At 47.6% G+C, this 16,957-nt stretch overlaps 22 non-coding genes across 22 annotated transcripts; all 22 read left to right on the top strand.

Annotated features, from left to right (window-relative positions):
• Positions 1-4,280: 4,280 nt before the first annotated feature.
• Trnan-guu (transfer RNA asparagine (anticodon GUU)) lies at positions 4,281-4,354 on the top strand. The gene has a single exon. It is a non-coding gene; the product is annotated as a tRNA-Asn (tRNA).
• A 689-nt stretch (positions 4,355-5,043) lies between these two features.
• Positions 5,044-5,115, top strand: Trnat-ugu (transfer RNA threonine (anticodon UGU)). The gene has a single exon. It is a non-coding gene; the product is annotated as a tRNA-Thr (tRNA).
• Positions 5,116-5,433: 318 nt separating this feature from the next.
• Trnan-guu (transfer RNA asparagine (anticodon GUU)) lies at positions 5,434-5,507 on the top strand. The gene has a single exon. It is a non-coding gene; the product is annotated as a tRNA-Asn (tRNA).
• A 689-nt stretch (positions 5,508-6,196) lies between these two features.
• On the top strand, positions 6,197-6,268 carry Trnat-cgu (transfer RNA threonine (anticodon CGU)). Its single transcript has one exon. It is a non-coding gene; the product is annotated as a tRNA-Thr (tRNA).
• Positions 6,269-6,586: 318 nt separating this feature from the next.
• Trnan-guu (transfer RNA asparagine (anticodon GUU)) lies at positions 6,587-6,660 on the top strand. Its single transcript has one exon. It is a non-coding gene; the product is annotated as a tRNA-Asn (tRNA).
• A 689-nt stretch (positions 6,661-7,349) lies between these two features.
• Positions 7,350-7,421, top strand: Trnat-cgu (transfer RNA threonine (anticodon CGU)). Its single transcript has one exon. It is a non-coding gene; the product is annotated as a tRNA-Thr (tRNA).
• A 318-nt stretch (positions 7,422-7,739) lies between these two features.
• On the top strand, positions 7,740-7,813 carry Trnan-guu (transfer RNA asparagine (anticodon GUU)). Its single transcript has one exon. It is a non-coding gene; the product is annotated as a tRNA-Asn (tRNA).
• Positions 7,814-8,502: 689 nt separating this feature from the next.
• Trnat-cgu (transfer RNA threonine (anticodon CGU)) lies at positions 8,503-8,574 on the top strand. The gene has a single exon. It is a non-coding gene; the product is annotated as a tRNA-Thr (tRNA).
• Positions 8,575-8,892: 318 nt separating this feature from the next.
• Trnan-guu (transfer RNA asparagine (anticodon GUU)) lies at positions 8,893-8,966 on the top strand. The gene has a single exon. It is a non-coding gene; the product is annotated as a tRNA-Asn (tRNA).
• A 689-nt stretch (positions 8,967-9,655) lies between these two features.
• On the top strand, positions 9,656-9,727 carry Trnat-cgu (transfer RNA threonine (anticodon CGU)). The gene has a single exon. It is a non-coding gene; the product is annotated as a tRNA-Thr (tRNA).
• Positions 9,728-10,045: 318 nt separating this feature from the next.
• Trnan-guu (transfer RNA asparagine (anticodon GUU)) lies at positions 10,046-10,119 on the top strand. The gene has a single exon. It is a non-coding gene; the product is annotated as a tRNA-Asn (tRNA).
• Positions 10,120-10,808: 689 nt separating this feature from the next.
• On the top strand, positions 10,809-10,880 carry Trnat-cgu (transfer RNA threonine (anticodon CGU)). Its single transcript has one exon. It is a non-coding gene; the product is annotated as a tRNA-Thr (tRNA).
• Positions 10,881-11,198: 318 nt separating this feature from the next.
• Trnan-guu (transfer RNA asparagine (anticodon GUU)) lies at positions 11,199-11,272 on the top strand. Its single transcript has one exon. It is a non-coding gene; the product is annotated as a tRNA-Asn (tRNA).
• Positions 11,273-11,961: 689 nt separating this feature from the next.
• Trnat-cgu (transfer RNA threonine (anticodon CGU)) lies at positions 11,962-12,033 on the top strand. The gene has a single exon. It is a non-coding gene; the product is annotated as a tRNA-Thr (tRNA).
• A 318-nt stretch (positions 12,034-12,351) lies between these two features.
• On the top strand, positions 12,352-12,425 carry Trnay-gua (transfer RNA tyrosine (anticodon GUA)). The gene has a single exon. It is a non-coding gene; the product is annotated as a tRNA-Tyr (tRNA).
• Positions 12,426-13,114: 689 nt separating this feature from the next.
• Positions 13,115-13,186, top strand: Trnat-cgu (transfer RNA threonine (anticodon CGU)). Its single transcript has one exon. It is a non-coding gene; the product is annotated as a tRNA-Thr (tRNA).
• Positions 13,187-13,504: 318 nt separating this feature from the next.
• On the top strand, positions 13,505-13,578 carry Trnan-guu (transfer RNA asparagine (anticodon GUU)). Its single transcript has one exon. It is a non-coding gene; the product is annotated as a tRNA-Asn (tRNA).
• Positions 13,579-14,267: 689 nt separating this feature from the next.
• On the top strand, positions 14,268-14,339 carry Trnat-cgu (transfer RNA threonine (anticodon CGU)). Its single transcript has one exon. It is a non-coding gene; the product is annotated as a tRNA-Thr (tRNA).
• Positions 14,340-14,657: 318 nt separating this feature from the next.
• On the top strand, positions 14,658-14,731 carry Trnan-guu (transfer RNA asparagine (anticodon GUU)). Its single transcript has one exon. It is a non-coding gene; the product is annotated as a tRNA-Asn (tRNA).
• A 689-nt stretch (positions 14,732-15,420) lies between these two features.
• On the top strand, positions 15,421-15,492 carry Trnat-cgu (transfer RNA threonine (anticodon CGU)). The gene has a single exon. It is a non-coding gene; the product is annotated as a tRNA-Thr (tRNA).
• A 318-nt stretch (positions 15,493-15,810) lies between these two features.
• Positions 15,811-15,884, top strand: Trnan-guu (transfer RNA asparagine (anticodon GUU)). Its single transcript has one exon. It is a non-coding gene; the product is annotated as a tRNA-Asn (tRNA).
• Positions 15,885-16,573: 689 nt separating this feature from the next.
• Positions 16,574-16,645, top strand: Trnat-cgu (transfer RNA threonine (anticodon CGU)). Its single transcript has one exon. It is a non-coding gene; the product is annotated as a tRNA-Thr (tRNA).
• The last annotated feature ends 312 nt before the right edge of the window (positions 16,646-16,957 follow it).

Genomic DNA, 16,957 nt, shown 5'->3' with positions numbered 1-16,957 from the left:
ATGGCAAAAGGCGAACAGCCATCCATTTATCACCTGATACGTGAAACTAAACGAGCACGGACAAAGATCTTAACTGAACTACAATCCGAAGACGGCACGATTCTAACTCGGCAACACGATATCAGAGACGCCGTTCAAACTTATTACACTGACTTGATGTCCAATAAACCTACCGACGACGAAGCCCTTGCAGAGTTCCGGAGCAGCTTAACGCACAGGCTTCGCCCTGCGGATGTAGCCGAACTCGTCACCGATGTAACGGAAGATGAACTGGAAGATGTGGTGTTCCACAGTCCAAAAAACAAATCTCCCGGATGTGACGGTCTCCCGGTGGAACTTTATCAAGTCTTCTGGCCACAACTGAAGACAAAGCTGACGGTGCTCTGCAACGAACTTCTCCAACCGGACATGCCCATTCCTCCGCCATTCAGTGAAGGACTTGTGGTCTTACTCCCGAAACGGACGAGCAATAACACCGTCGCAACTTTGCGACCCATTACGTTGCTCAACAGCGACTACAAAATTTTCGCTCGCATTCTCGCAACGAGAATGAAAACTGTGATGCATACCGTCATTGGATCACATCAAACGAGTGTTGGAAAGGACAGAGCTATATATCAGACATTATCAGACTATCGAGATGTGATTTCTGTTGCGGACGCTTGCAAAATCCGATGTGCTATCGTAACTTTAGATTTCGCACAGGCTTTCGACAGAGTGAACCATCCTTACCTTTTCCAGATAATGCAGACTCTGGGTTTTCCTCCGCAGTTCATCAGCATCATACAGAAATTGTTACGGAATAGTACATCCAAACTTGTCGTTAACGGTCAGCCAAGTCGCGCCGTCCCGATAAACAGTTCTGTTAGGCAGGGCTGCCCTATGTCGATGGCGCTGTTTGCCATTGCGATCGAACCGCTGCTAGTCACCTTGACGGAACGTTTACAAGGACTCCACATACACGGGCAGAAGATAGTGTGCCGAGCTTACGCTGATGATGTTACCTTCCTAGCTATGAATGTCAATGAGGTCGAGAGGGGTCTCCTGATCATCTCACAATATGAAAAGGCATCTGGTGCGAAACTGCATTGGACGAAATCAGGGATTATGAACGTTGGGCAAGGCATAGGCGCGATCGGTCATGGCCAGCTTAAAGAGATCACTAGGATGACGTGTCTCGGTGTCGATTTTCGGAACACCATCCGCCACACCATTGCCGCCAATTATAAGCAATTGCTCAACAAAATTCGTGCTTGTGCGAAGTTACATAGCGTCAGGAAATTGGACGAGCTTCAAAAGGTTGAATTGGCCAATATTTATATCACTGCCAAAATCAATTATGTGGCTCAAGTTTTGCCCATCCCCACCGATATAGCCAAATGCATGCTGTCCGCGCTTGGACACTTTGTATGTCGTGGCCAGATCTTTAAAGTTCGATATGACACCTTGACACTCCCAACGCGAGATGGCGGACTCAGTCTCACCGATGTACACAAAAAAGCGAAAGCTCTTTATTTCTGCAAAACTTACAAGCTATGGAAACAGTCACCGACCAGTCTGACCGCTCTTGTCCTGAATGAAATCGCACCGACTGATCTTCAACCGCCAATTGATGTGCACCATATACCGACTGCGCTCTACCACTTCAAGAGTTTTCTCTTAGAGTATAGTTATGTCCATACAACAGTCTCTGAAAAGAATTTGACGACAGTTAAGGCAATCTACAACTCCTTTGTGGCAACTAAATCACGGAATGTTATCGAACAAAAATTTCCAAACTACAACTGGGACGCGACGTGGCAAAACATCCACAGCCCCTACTTACCTTCGCAAGTAAAGGCGACGTGGTACGCTGCCGTCAATAGAAAAATCCCGACGCAGTCCAGGCTTCATGCAATTCATTTGCAGGACTCGCCAATGTGTGTCACGTGTAATCTCATAGACAGCGAAGAACACCGTTTCGTCTGTGGTACCACGAAAGATATATGGGGTTACGCCCGACAGAAACTGTCGAGCATCAAGAGGACCTCACCATCTGCGATAACGCCAGCTGACTTTCTCAACCCTGAAGCAATCCCATTTCCCAGGACAAAGCGGAATGCTGTCAACTGGATAATAGGTCACACAGTGCACTATATTTTTAGTACTGGCGATAAGAACAAAGACGATTTCGTTCTATACCTGACCCTGCAGCACAGCATGATCGCACGCGAACGTAACTACAAGGCGACCTTTGCCAACTTTTTAAGCAAGACCATTGTGTGATATGCGATTCGACACTCGACCCGTCAGTCTTGCCATGACGGGGAACGTAATATTTAAAGAACGCCCGAAACTATACCACGAGACATGAATGCATGTTTAACCTTCTTTCGAAGTAAGGCGAAACCGACTATTCGCTACATCATTGAGGAGCAGCAGAGGACAATAACAGACGAAAGATGTGAAGACAACACTAGAGAAAAAAAAACAAACACTTTTCGTTTTCTTATATTTTGCACCAACAAAGGAGAAGATTCCTTTTTAATCACTTATTTCTTATTTATTTATTTATTAATCCTAACCAGAAAAGGTACTTTAGTTCGACACTGCTTAACATAGTTGATAGTGTCATCATTTTTTTTTTTTTTTTTTTTTTTTTTTTTTTTTTTTTTTTTTTTTTTTTTTTGCCGTTAACGCCTCACTCACCTAGAAGAAATGGATTGAGTTCTGGTGGAAGAATGGATCCCTTCTGGAAGATCCTCATAAAAAAAAAAAAAAAAAAAAAAGAGGAAAAAAAAAAAAAAAAAAAAAAAAAAAAAAAAAAAAAAAAAAAAAAAAAAAAAAGTGGTTCAAACAAAATTATAAATAAAAAATAAAAAAAATTAAAAAAATTTCACATATACAAATGGGTGACTGGTATGGGGGCGACATCGAGGCCAGGCCTCAGGATTCTTGACCCCTGCCCTCTTTGCCGCCGCCTGCCTGCCACTACTTCATTAAAAAAAAAAAAAAAAAAAAAAAAGTGGTAGAGCACTGGTCTAATAAACCAGGGGTCTTTAGAAAGAAAAAAAAAAAAAAAAAAAAAAAAAAGTGGTAAAAAAAAAAAGAAAAAAAAAAAAAAAAAAAAAAAAAAAAAAAAAAAAAAAAAAAGTGGCTAGGATACCTGGCTTTCACCCAGGAGGCCCGGGTTCGATTCCCGGTACCGGAATGTAATTTTTTCGGAACAAATCACGACAAGTTTGGACCCTGCGAAATGCTGTTTCACGTCCTCCTCGCGTTATAAAAAAAAAAAAAAAAAAAAAAAGTGGTTAAGGCGTCTGACTTGAAATCAGATTCCCTCTGGGAGCGTAGGTTCGAGTCCTGCCGACTGCGGAAATTTTGTAGCTCTCAAAAGATGGGCGTTCAGCTGCATTCTAGCAGTTGCGTCACTACTAAACACGTGGGTCGCCGGCAATGTGCAGTATTATTGGCTGCAGCGCTACAGTCGCACCCAGAAGCCACAGCTCATCGCCTCGTCTCACTGCCGTCCACCAGGTGTGAGTGCAAGTGTCGCCTCTCTGGGCAGTGCAGATGTGTCCATTTTAGCTTGCAGACAATTACGTGTAGCAATTTATGAGCTAACGCAAGTCAAATGTTTTAGCGTGTGTATCTGCTAGATACTGCCTCTCACATGGTAGAGAGGCTCACTCCTTCTTGTGTCTCGTTCTCTGCACACGAGTTGCACGTGGCATCGATATAGCAAAGGTTTTCTAGAGAAAGCGAAGTCAATATTACATGAATCGAGTCGACATGTTTGCTTCTTACGATGATGGAATCAGAAGAAATGTGTGTGGTACTTCACTGCATCTGCTGCTCGCCTTTCAGCGTCCCTATGTCTTATCAGACGAAAAAAAAAAAAAAAAAAAAAAAAAAAAAAAAAAAAGTGGTAGAGCACTGGTCTCGTAAACCAGGAGTCGTGAGTTCGAACCTCACAGAAGGCATCCATTTTTTTAACTTTCCTGCAACGTGCGGAGCTACCTCGAGCAATATCTATCACATGGCAGTACACTGAATGAAAGGGATGTTCTACAACCTATGTCAAGTATTCTACTGGCCTAGGAGGTTTTCTGAATGCATAGGCAGAACAGTGGTTTGTATGCATTTTGTAGTATAATGTCATTCGTTTATGAGCGTCGCTACAGTGTGCATGCACGTTATCCATGTGAAGAGGCATAAGCAGATGCTACCATTCTGCGAGATTCCTGCAGAATGTGTACGAATTGCGTTGATATAGAGAGCTCAAGTGAGCCAAAGTCAACGCCTCCGTGGCGCAATCGGTTAGCGCGTTCGGCTGTTAACCGAAAGGTTGGTGGTTCAAGCCCACCCGGGGGCGACATCGTTTTAACCGTCACCGAGGTGAGGACATACGTCAACTTTGTTAGAGATACACAGCTAGTGTGGCAATTTGGCTGCGAAGGAGTGATGCCACAGATGCTTATACACATTCAGGCAGGTGGCACTGTAGGTAAAAACATGACCCTACACAGACGTTCTACTGTTTTCCTATTTATTCACCATGTGTGACATTGCAGTGGAGCGGCGCCCACTACAAAAGACGTTTTATTTACATTCAATTTCAGCGTATACGTCGCGAGTGCCATATGACAGGGCCTGTCCCTCGATGTCGATTTGTATTTTGTGTCTCTTAAGTGTCGGTCTGCAGTAGGCCGCTGTTGGCCGAGCGACGTGCAGTCGCCTTACATGAAGCCCCATGGGCAACGCCAGTGCCACTGTGAACAACAGCAAACTGTAGCCAGAGAGTGGAGCCGAAAGGCGCATTTCGCAGTCGAGCCACGTTATCCCAAAAGCTGTGCACTAGGACAAGAAATTGCAGACTGCAAACTTTTGGTGGCCTGACGGTCGTCGCCGATCGTAAGGGCGAAACAGTCGAGAGATTTGGTGAACGGCAATGTGGACACTCCCAGCAGCAGCAGTGCGCCAAATCAATTATCTGGTCGAGGGCTGCAAGATTCAGTGTGATGAAGTGAGAATTCGGCGATAGCTCGCAAATTCAAAGCTGCCGCCTTCTTAGCTCAGTGGTAGAGCACTGGTCTTGTAAACCAGGAGTCGTGAGTTCGAACCTCACAGAAGGCATCCATTTTTTTAACTTTCCTGCAACGTGCGGAGCTACCTCGAGCAATATCTATCACATGGCAGTACACTGAATGAAAGGGATGTTCTACAACCTATGTCAAGTATTCTACTGGCCTAGGAGGTTTACTGAATGCATAGGCAGAACAGTGGTTTGTATGCATTTTGAAGTATAATGTCATTCGTTTATGAGCGTCGCTACAGTGTGCATGCACGTTATCCATGTGAAGAGGCATAAGCAGATGCTACCATTCTGCGAGATTCCTGCAGAATGTGTACGAATTGCGTTGATATAGAGAGCACAAGTGAGCCAAAGTCAACGCCTCCGTGGCGCAATCGGCTAGCGCGTTCGGCTGTTAACCGAAAGGTTGGTGGTTCAAGCCCACCCGGGGGCGACATCGTTTTAACCGTCACCGAGGTGAGGACATACGTCAACTTTGTTAGAGATACACAGCTAGTGTGGCAATTTGGCTGCGAAGGAGTGATGCCACAGATGCTTATACACATTCAGGCAGGTGGCACTGTAGGTAAAAACATGACCCTACACAGACGTTCTACTGTTTTCCTATTTATTCACCATGTGTGACACTGCAGTGGAGCGGCGCCCACTACAAAAGACGTTTTATTTACATTCAATTTCAGCGTATACGTCGCGAGTGCCATATGACAGGGCCTGTCTCTCGATGTCGATTTGTATTTTGTGTCTCTTAAGTGTCGATCTGCAGTAGGCCGCTGTTGGCCGAGCGACGTGCAGTCGCCTTACATGAAGCCCCATGGGCAACGCCAGTGCCACTGTGAACAACAGCAAACTGTAGCCAGAGAGTGGAGCCGAAAGGCGCATTTCGCAGTCGAGCCACGTTATCCCAAAAGCTGTGCACTAGGACAAGAAATTGCAGACTGCAAACTTTTGGTGGCCTGACGGTCGTCGCCGATCGTAAGGGCGAAACAGTCGAGAGATTTGGTGAACGGCAATGTGGACACTCCCAGCAGCAGCAGTGCGCCAAATCAATTATCTGGTCGAGGGCTGCAAGATTCAGTGTGATGAAGTGAGAATTCGGGGATAGCTCGCAACTTCAAAGTTGCCGCCTTCTTAGCTCAGTGGTAGAGCACTGGTCTCGTAAACCAGGAGTCGTGAGATCGAACCTCACAGAAGGCATCCATTTTTTTAACTTTCCTGCAACGTGCGGAGCTACCTCGAGCAATGTCTATCACATGGCAGTACACTGAATGAAAGGGATGTTCTACAACCTATGACAAGTATTCTACTGGCCTAGGAGGTTTTCTGAATGCATAGGCAGAACAGTGGTTTGTATGCATTTTGTAGTATAATGTCATTCGTTTATGAGCGTCGCTACAGTGTGCATGCACGTTATCCATGTGAAGAGGCATAAGCAGATGCTACCATTCTGCGAGATTCCTGCAGAATGTGTACGAATTGCGTTGATATGGAGAGCATTAGTGAGCCAAAGTCAACGCCTCCGTGGCGCAATCGGCTAGCGCGTTCGGCTGTTAACCGAAAGGTTGGTGGTTCAAGCCCACCCGGGAGCGAAATCGTTTTAACCGTCACCGAGGTGAGGACATACGTCAACTTTGTTAGAGATACACAGCTAGTGTGGCAATTTGGCTGCGAAGGAGTGATGCCACAGTTGCTTATACACATTCAGGCAGGTGGCACTGTAGGTAAAAACATGACCCTACACAGACGTTCTACTGTTTTCCTATTTATTCACCATGTGTGACACTGCAGTGGAGCGGCGCCCACTACAAAAGACGTTTTATTTACATTCAATTTCAGCGTATACGTCGCGAGTGCCATATGACAGGGCCTGTCTCTCGATGTCGATTTGTATTTTGTGTCTCTTAAGTGTCGGTCTGCAGTAGGCCGCTGTTGGCCGAGCGACGTGCAGTCGCCTTACATGAAGCCCCATGGGCAACGCCAGTGCCACTGTGAACAACAGCAAACTGTAGCCAGAGAGTGGAGCCGAAAGGCGCATTTCGCAGTCGAGCCACGTTATCCCAAAAGCTGTGCACTAGGACAAGAAATTGCAGACTGCAAACTTTTGGTGGCCTGACGGTCGTCGCCGATCGTAAGGGCGAAACAGTCGAGAGATTTGGTGAACGGCAATGTGGACACTCCCAGCAGCAGCAGTGCGCCAAATCAATTATCTGGTCGAGGGCTGCAAGATTCAGTGTGATGAAGTGAGAATTCGGGGATAGCTCGCAATTTCAAAGCTGCCGCCTTCTTAGCTCAGCGGTAGAGCACTGGTCTCGTAAACCAGGAGTCGTGAGTTCGAACCTCACAGAAGGCATCCATTTTTTTAACTTTCCTGCAACGTGCGGAGCTACCTCGAGCAATATCTATCACATGGCAGTACACTGAATGAAAGGGATGTTCTACAACCTATGTCAAGTATTCTACTGGCCTAGGAGGTTTTCTGAATGCATAGGCAGAACAGTGGTTTGTATGCATTTTGTAGTATAATGTCATTCGTTTATGAGCGTCGCTACAGTGTGCATGCACGTTATCCATGTGAAGAGGCATAAGCAGATGCTACCATTCTGCGAGATTCCTGCAGAATGTGTACGAATTGCGTTGATATAGAGAGCACAAGTGAGCCAAAGTCAACGCCTCCGTGGCGCAATTGGCTAGCGCGTTCGGCTGTTAACCGAAAGGTTGGTGGTTCAAGCCCACCCAGGGGCGACATCGTTTTAACCGTCACCGAGGTGAGGACATACGTCAACTTTGTTAGAGATACACAGCTAGTGTGGCAATTTGGCTGCGAAGGAGTGATGCCACAGATGCTTATACACATTCAGGCAGGTGGCACTGTAGGTAAAAACATGACCCTACACAGACGTTCTACTGTTTTCCTATTTATTCACCATGTGTGACACTGCAGTGGAGCGGCGCCCACTACAAAAGACGTTTTATTTACATTCAATTTCAGCGTATACGTCGCGAGTGCCATATGACAGGGCCTGTCTCTCGATGTCGATTTGTATTTTGTGTCTCTTAAGTGTCGGTCTGCAGTAGGCCGCTGTTGGCCGAGCGACGTGCAGTCGCCTTACACGAAGCCCCATGGGCAACGCCAGTGCCACTGTGAACAACAGCAAACTGTAGTCAGAGAGTGGAGCCGAAAGGCGCATTTCGCAGTCGAGCCACGTTATCCCAAAAGCTGTGCACTAGGACAAGAAATTGCAGACTGCAAACTTTTGGTGGCCTGACGGTCGTCGCCGATCGTAAGGGCGAAACAGTCGAGAGATTTGGTGAACGGCAATGTGGACACTCCCAGCAGCAGCAGTGCGCCAAATCAATTATCTGGTCGAGGGCTGCAAGATTCAGTGTGATGAAGTGAGAATTCAGGGATAGCTCGCAATTTCAAAGCTGCCGCCTTCTTAGCTCAGCGGTAGAGCACTGGATTCGTAAACCAGGAGTCGTGAGTTCGAACCTCACAGAAGGTATCCATTTTTTTAACTTTCCTGCAACGTGCGGAGCTACCTCGAGCAATATCTATCACATGGCAGTACACTGAATGAAAGGGATGTTCTACAACCTATGTCAAGTATTCTACTGGCCTAGGAGGTTTTCTGAATGCATAGGCAGAACAGTGGTTTGTATGCATTTTGTAGTATAATGTCATTCGTTTATGAGCGTCGCTACAGTGTGCATGCACGTTATCCATGTGAAGAGGCATAAGCAGATGCTACCATTCTGCGAGATTCCTGCAGAATGTGTACGAATTGCGTTGATATAGAGAGCACAAGTGAGCCAAAGTCAACGCCTCCGTGGCGCAATTGGCTAGCGCGTTCGGCTGTTAACCGAAAGGTTGGTGGTTCAAGCCCACCCAGGGGCGAAATCGTTTTAACCGTCACCGAGGTGAGGACATACGTCAACTTTGTTAGAGATACACAGCTAGTGTGGCAATTTGGCTGCGAAGGAGTGATGCCACAGATGCTTATACACATTCAGGCAGGTGGCACTGTAGGTAAAAACATGACCCTACACAGACGTTCTACTGTTTTCCTATTTATTCACCATGTGTGACACTGCAGTGGAGCGGCGCCCACTACAAAAGACGTTTTATTTACATTCAATTTCAGCGTATACGTCGCGAGTGCCATATGACAGGGCCTGTCTCTCGATGTCGATTTGTATTTTGTGTCTCTTAAGTGTCGGTCTGCAGTAGGCCGCTGTTGGCCGAGCGACGTGCAGTCGCCTTACACGAAGCCCCATGGGCAACGCCAGTGCCACTGTGAACAACAGCAAACTGTAGCCAGAGAGTGGAGCCGAAAGGCGCATTTCGCAGTCGAGCCACGTTATCCCAAAAGCTGTGCACTAGGACAAGAAATTGCAGACTGCAAACTTTTGGTGGCCTGACGGTCGTCGCCGATCGTAAGGGCGAAACAGTCGAGAGATTTGGTGAACGGCAATGTGGACACTCCCAGCAGCAGCAGTGCGCCAAATCAATTATCTGGTCGAGGGCTGCAAGATTCAGTGTGATGAAGTGAGAATTCGGGGATAGCTCGCAATTTCAAAGCTGCCGCCTTCTTAGCTCAGTGGTAGAGCACTGGTCTCGTAAACCAGGATTCGTGAGTTCGAACCTCACAGAAGGCATCCATTTTTTTAACTTTCCTGCAACGTGCGGATCTACCTCGAGCAATATCTATCACATGGCAGTACACTGAATGAAAGGGATGTTCTACAACCTATGTCACGTATTCTACTGGCCTAGGAGGTTTTCTGAATGCATAGGCAGAACAGTGGTTTGTATGCATTTTGTAGTATAATGTCATTCGTTTATGAGCGTCGCTACAGTGTGCATGCACGTTATCCATGTGAAGAGGCATAAGCAGATGCTACCATTCTGCGAAGTTCCTGCAGAATGTGTACGAATTGCGTTGATATAGAGAGCACAAGTGAGCCAAAGTCAACGCCTCCGTGGCGCAATCGGCTAGCGCGTTCGGCTGTTAACCGAAAGGTTGGTGGTTCAAGCCCACCCGGGGGCGAAATCGTTTTAACCGTCACCGAGGTGAGGACATACGTCAACTTTGTTAGAGATACACAGCTAGTGTGGCAATTTGGCTGCGAAGGAGTGATGCCACAGATGCTTATACACATTCAGGCAGGTGGCACTGTAGGTAAAAACATGACCCTACACAGACGTTCTACTGTTTTCCTATTTATTCACCATGTGTGACACTGCAGTGGAGCGGCGCCCACTACAAAAGACGTTTTATTTACATTCAATTTCAGCGTATACGTCGCGAGTGCCATATGACAGGGCCTGTCTCTCGATGTCGATTTGTATTTTGTGTCTCTTAAGTGTCGGTCTGCAGTAGGCCGCTGTTGGCCGAGCGACGTGCAGTCGCCTTACACGAAGCCCCATGGGCAACGCCAGTGCCACTGTGAACAACAGCAAACTGTAGCCAGAGAGTGGAGCCGAAAGGCGCATTTCGCAGTCGAGCCACGTTATCCCAAAAGCTGTGCACTAGGACAAGAAATTGCAGACTGCAAACTTTTGGTGGCCTGACGGTCGTCGCCGATCGTAAGGGCGAAACAGTCGAGAGATTTGGTGAACGGCAATATGGACACTCGCAGCAGCAGCAGTGCGCCAAATCAATTATCTGGTCGAGGGCTGCAAGATTCAGTGTGATGAAGTGAGAATTCAGGGATAGCTCGCAATTTCAAAGCTGCCGCCTTCTTAGCTCAGCGGTAGAGCACTGGTCTCGTAAACCAGGAGTCGTGAGTTCGAACCTCACAGAAGGCATCCATTTTTTTAACTTTCCTGCAACGTGCGGAGCTACCTCGAGCAATATCTATCACATGGCAGTAGACTGAATGAAAGGGATGTTCTACAACCTATGTCAAGTATTCTACTGGCCTAGGAGGTTTTCTGAATGCATAGGCAGAACAGTGGTTTGTATGCATTTTGTAGTATAATGTCATTCGTTTATGAGCGTCGCTACAGTGTGCATGCACGTTATCCATGTGAAGAGGCATAAGCAGATGCTACCATTCTGCGAGATTCCTGCAGAATGTGTACGAATTGCGTTGATATAGAGAGCACAAGTAAGCCAAAGTCAACGCCTCCGTGGCGCAATCGGTTAGCGCGTTCGGCTGTTAACCGAAAGGTTGGTGGTTCAAGCCCACCCGGGGGCGACATCGTTTTAACCGTCACCGAGGTGAGGACATACGTCAACTTTGTTAGAGATACACAGCTAGTGTGGCAATTTGGCTGCGAAGGAGTGATGCCACAGATGCTTATACACATTCAGGCAGGTGGCACTGTAGGTAAAAACATGACCCTACACAGACGTTCTACTGTTTTCCTATTTATTCACCATGTGTGACACTGCAGTGGAGCGGCGCCCACTACAAAAGACGTTTTATTTACATTCAATTTCAGCGTATACGTCGCGAGTGCCATATGACAGGGCCTGTCTCTCGATGTCGATTTGTATTTTGTGTCTCTTAAGTGTCGGTCTGCAGTAGGCCGCTGTTGGCCGAGCGACGTGCAGTCGCCTTACACGAAGCCCCATGGGCAACGCCAGTGCCACTGTGAACAACAGCAAACTGTAGCCAGAGAGTGGAGCCGAAAGGCGCATTTCGCAGTCGAGCCACGTTATCCCAAAAGCTGTGCACTAGGACAAGAAATTGCAGACTGCAAACTTTTGGTGGCCTGACGGTCGTCGCCGATCGTAAGGGCGAAACAGTCGAGAGATTTGGTGAACGGCAATGTGGACACTCCCAGCAGCAGCAGTGCGCCAAATCAATTATCTGGTCGAGGGCTGCAAGATTCAGTGTGATGAAGTGAGAATTCGGGGATAGCTCGCAATTTCAAAGCTGCCGCCTTCTTAGCTCAGTGGTAGAGCACTGGTCTCGTAAACCAGGATTCGTGAGTTCGAACCTCACAGAAGGCATCCATTTTTTTAACTTTCCTGCAACGTGCGGATCTACCTCGAGCAATATCTATCACATGGCAGTACACTGAATGAAAGGGATGTTCTACAACCTATGTCAAGTATTCTACTGGCCTAGGAGGTTTTCTGAATGCATAGGCAGAACAGTGGTTTGTATGCATTTTGTAGTATAATGTCATTCGTTTATGAGCGTCGCTACAGTGTGCATGCACGTTATCCATGTGAAGAGGCATAAGCAGATGCTACCATTCTGCGAAGTTCCTGCAGAATGTGTACGAATTGCGTTGATATAGAGAGCACAAGTGAGCCAAAGTCAACGCCTCCGTGGCGCAATCGGCTAGCGCGTTCGGCTGTAAACCGAAAGGTTGGTGGTTCAAGCCCACCCGGGGGCGACATCGTTTTAACCGTCACCGAGGTGAGGACATACGTCAACTTTGTTAGAGATACACAGCTAGTGTGGCAATTTGGCTGCGAAGGAGTGATGCCACAGATGCTTATACACATTCAGGCAGGTGGCACTGTAGGTAAAAACATGACCCTACACAGACGTTCTACTGTTTTCCTATTTATTCACCATGTGTGACACTGCAGTGGAGCGGCGCCCACTACAAAAGACGTTTTATTTACATTCAATTTCAGCGTATACGTCGCGAGTGCCATATGACAGGGCCTGTCTCTCGATGTCGATTTGTATTTTGTGTCTCTTAAGTGTCGGTCTGCAGTAGGCCGCTGTTGGCCGAGCGACGTGCAGTCGCCTTACACGAAGCCCCATGGGCAACGCCAGTGCCACTGTGAACAACAGCAAACTGTAGCCAGAGAGTGGAGCCGAAAGGCGCATTTCGCAGTCGAGCCACGTTATCCCAAAAGCTGTGCACTAGGACAAGAAATTGCAGACTGCAAACTTTTGGTGGCCTGACGGTCGTCGCCGATCGTAAGGGCGAAACAGTCGAGAGATTTGGTGAACGGCAATATGGACACTCGCAGCAGCAGCAGTGCGCCAAATCAATTATCTGGTCGAGGGCTGCAAGATTCAGTGTGATGAAGTGAGAATTCAGGGATAGCTCGCAATTTCAAAGCTGCCGCCTTCTTAGCTCAGCGGTAGAGCACTGGTCTCGTAAACCAGGAGTCGTGAGTTCGAACCTCACAGAAGGCATCCATTTTTTTAACTTTCCTGCAACGTGCGGAGCTACCTCGAGCAATATCTATCACATGGCAGTACACTGAATGAAAGGGATGTTCTACAACCTATGTCAAGTATTCTACTGGCCTAGGAGGTTTTCTGAATGCATAGGCAGAACAGTGGTTTGTATGCATTTTGTAGTATAATGTCATTCGTTTATGAGCGTCGCTACAGTGTGCATGCACGTTATCCATGTGAAGAGGCATAAGCAGATGCTACCATTCTGCGAGATTCCTGCAGAATGTGTACGAATTGCGTTGATATAGAGAGCACAAGTAAGCCAAAGTCAACGCCTCCGTGGCGCAATCGGTTAGCGCGTTCGGCTGTTAACCGAAAGGTTGGTGGTTCAAGCCCACCCGGGGGCGACATCGTTTTAACCGTCACCGAGGTGAGGACATACGTCAACTTTGTTAGAGATACACAGCTAGTGTGGCAATTTGGCTGCGAAGGAGTGATGCCACAGATGCTTATACACATTCAGGCAGGTGGCACTGTAGGTAAAAACATGACCCTACACAGACGTTCTACTGTTTTCCTATTTATTCACCATGTGTGACACTGCAGTGGAGCGGCGCCCACTACAAAAGACGTTTTATTTACATTCAATTTCAGCGTATACGTCGCGAGTGCCATATGACAGGGCCTGTCTCTCGATGTCGATTTGTATTTTGTGTCTCTTAAGTGTCGGTCTGCAGTAGGCCGCTGTTGGCCGAGCGACGTGCAGTCGCCTTACACGAAGCCCCATGGGCAACGCCAGTGCCACTGTGAACAACAGCAAACTGTAGCCAGAGAGTGGAGCCGAAAGGCGCATTTCGCAGTCGAGCCACGTTATCCCAAAAGCTGTGCACTAGGACAAGAAATTGCAGACTGCAAACTTTTGGTGGCCTGACGGTCGTCGCCGATCGTAAGGGCGAAACAGTCGAGAGATTTGGTGAACGGCAATGTGGACACTCCCAGCAGCAGCAGTGCGCCAAATCAATTATCTGGTCGAGGGCTGCAAGATTCAGTGTGATGAAGTGAGAATTCGGGGATAGCTCGCAATTTCAAAGCTGCCGCCTTCTTAGCTCAGTGGTAGAGCACTGGTCTCGTAAACCAGGATTCGTGAGTTCGAACCTCACAGAAGGCATCCATTTTTTTAACTTTCCTGCAACGTGCGGATCTACCTCGAGCAATATCTATCACATGGCAGTACACTGAATGAAAGGGATGTTCTACAACCTATGTCACGTATTCTACTGGCCTAGGAGGTTTTCTGAATGCATAGGCAGAACAGTGGTTTGTATGCATTTTGTAGTATAATGTCATTCGTTTATGAGCGTCGCTACAGTGTGCATGCACGTTATCCATGTGAAGAGGCATAAGCAGATGCTACCATTCTGCGAAGTTCCTGCAGAATGTGTACGAATTGCGTTGATATAGAGAGCACAAGTGAGCCAAAGTCAACGCCTCCGTGGCGCAATCGGCTAGCGCGTTCGGCTGTTAACCGAAAGGTTGGTGGTTCAAGCCCACCCGGGGGCGACATCGTTTTAACCGTCACCGAGGTGAGGACATACGTCAACTTTGTTAGAGATACACAGCTAGTGTGGCAATTTGGCTGCGAAGGAGTGATGCCACAGATGCTTATACACATTCAGGCAGGTGGCACTGTAGGTAAAAACATGACCCTACACAGACGTTCTACTGTTTTCCTATTTATTCACCATGTGTGACACTGCAGTGGAGCGGCGCCCACTACAAAAGACGTTTTATTTACATTCAATTTCAGCGTATACGTCGCGAGTGCCATATGACAGGGCCTGTCTCTCGATGTCGATTTGTATTTTGTGTCTCTTAAGTGTCGGTCTGCAGTAGGCCGCTGTTGGCCGAGCGACGTGCAGTCGCCTTACACGAAGCCCCATGGGCAACGCCAGTGCCACTGTGAACAACAGCAAACTGTAGCCAGAGAGTGGAGCCGAAAGGCGCATTTCGCAGTCGAGCCACGTTATCCCAAAAGCTGTGCACTAGGACAAGAAATTGCAGACTGCAAACTTTTGGTGGCCTGACGGTCGTCGCCGATCGTAAGGGCGAAACAGTCGAGAGATTTGGTGAACGGCAATATGGACACTCGCAGCAGCAGCAGTGCGCCAAATCAATTATCTGGTCGAGGGCTGCAAGATTCAGTGTGATGAAGTGAGAATTCAGGGATAGCTCGCAATTTCAAAGCTGCCGCCTTCTTAGCTCAGCGGTAGAGCACTGGTCTCGTAAACCAGGAGTCGTGAGTTCGAACCTCACAGAAGGCATCCATTTTTTTAACTTTCCTGCAACGTGCGGAGCTACCTCGAGCAATATCTATCACATGGCAGTAGACTGAATGAAAGGGATGTTCTACAACCTATGTCAAGTATTCTACTGGCCTAGGAGGTTTTCTGAATGCATAGGCAGAACAGTGGTTTGTATGCATTTTGTAGTATAATGTCATTCGTTTATGAGCGTCGCTACAGTGTGCATGCACGTTATCCATGTGAAGAGGCATAAGCAGATGCTACCATTCTGCGAGATTCCTGCAGAATGTGTACGAATTGCGTTGATATAGAGAGCACAAGTGAGCCAAAGTCAACGCCTCCGTGGCGCAATCGGTTAGCGCGTTCGGCTGTTAACCGAAAGGTTGGTGGTTCAAGCCCACCCGGGGGCGACATCGTTTTAACCGTCACCGAGGTGAGGACATACGTCAACTTTGTTAGAGATACACAGCTAGTGTGGCAATTTGGCTGCGAAGGAGTGATGCCACAGATGCTTATACACATTCAGGCAGGTGGCACTGTAGGTAAAAACATGACCCTACACAGACGTTCTACTGTTTTCCTATTTATTCACCATGTGTGACACTGCAGTGGAGCGGCGCCCACTACAAAAGACGTTTTATTTACATTCAATTTCAGCGTATACGTCGCGAGTGCCATATGACAGGGCCTGTCTCTCGATGTCGATTTGTATTTTGTGTCTCTTAAGTGTCGGTCTGCAGTAGGCCGCTGTTGGCCGAGCGACGTGCAGTCGCCTTACACGAAGCCCCATGGGCAACGCCAGTGCCACTGTGAACAACAGCAAACTGTAGCCAGAGAGTGGAGCCGAAAGGCGCATTTCGCAGTCGAGCCACGTTATCCCAAAAGCTGTGCACTAGGACAAGAAATTGCAGACTGCAAACTTTTGGTGGCCTGACGGTCGTCGCCGATCGTAAGGGCGAAACAGTCGAGAGATTTGGTGAACGGCAATATGGACACTCGCAGCAGCAGCAGTGCGCCAAATCAATTATCTGGTCGAGGGCTGCAAGATTCAGTGTGATGAAGTGAGAATTCAGGGATAGCTCGCAATTTCAAAGCTGCCGCCTTCTTAGCTCAGCGGTAGAGCACTGGTCTCGTAAACCAGGAGTCGTGAGTTCGAACCTCACAGAAGGCATCCATTTTTTTAACTTTCCTGCAACGTGCGGAGCTACCTCGAGCAATATCTATCACATGGCAGTAGACTGAATGAAAGGGATGTTCTACAACCTATGTCAAGTATTCTACTGGCCTAGGAGGTTTTCTGAATGCATAGGCAGAACAGTGGTTTGTATGCATTTTGTAGTATAATGTCATTCGTTTATGAGCGTCGCTACAGTGTGCATGCACGTTATCCATGTGAAGAGGCATAAGCAGATGCTACCATTCTGCGAGATTCCTGCAGAATGTGTACGAATTGCGTTGATATAGAGAGCACAAGTGAGCCAAA

Source organism: Schistocerca gregaria, chromosome 5 (assembly GCF_023897955.1).
Source record: "Schistocerca gregaria isolate iqSchGreg1 chromosome 5, iqSchGreg1.2, whole genome shotgun sequence".
NCBI classification, from domain to species: Eukaryota; Metazoa; Arthropoda; class Insecta; order Orthoptera; family Acrididae; genus Schistocerca; species Schistocerca gregaria.
Note: the sequence above shows the minus strand (reverse complement) of the source record. Positions and strands in the feature narration are given on the sequence as shown.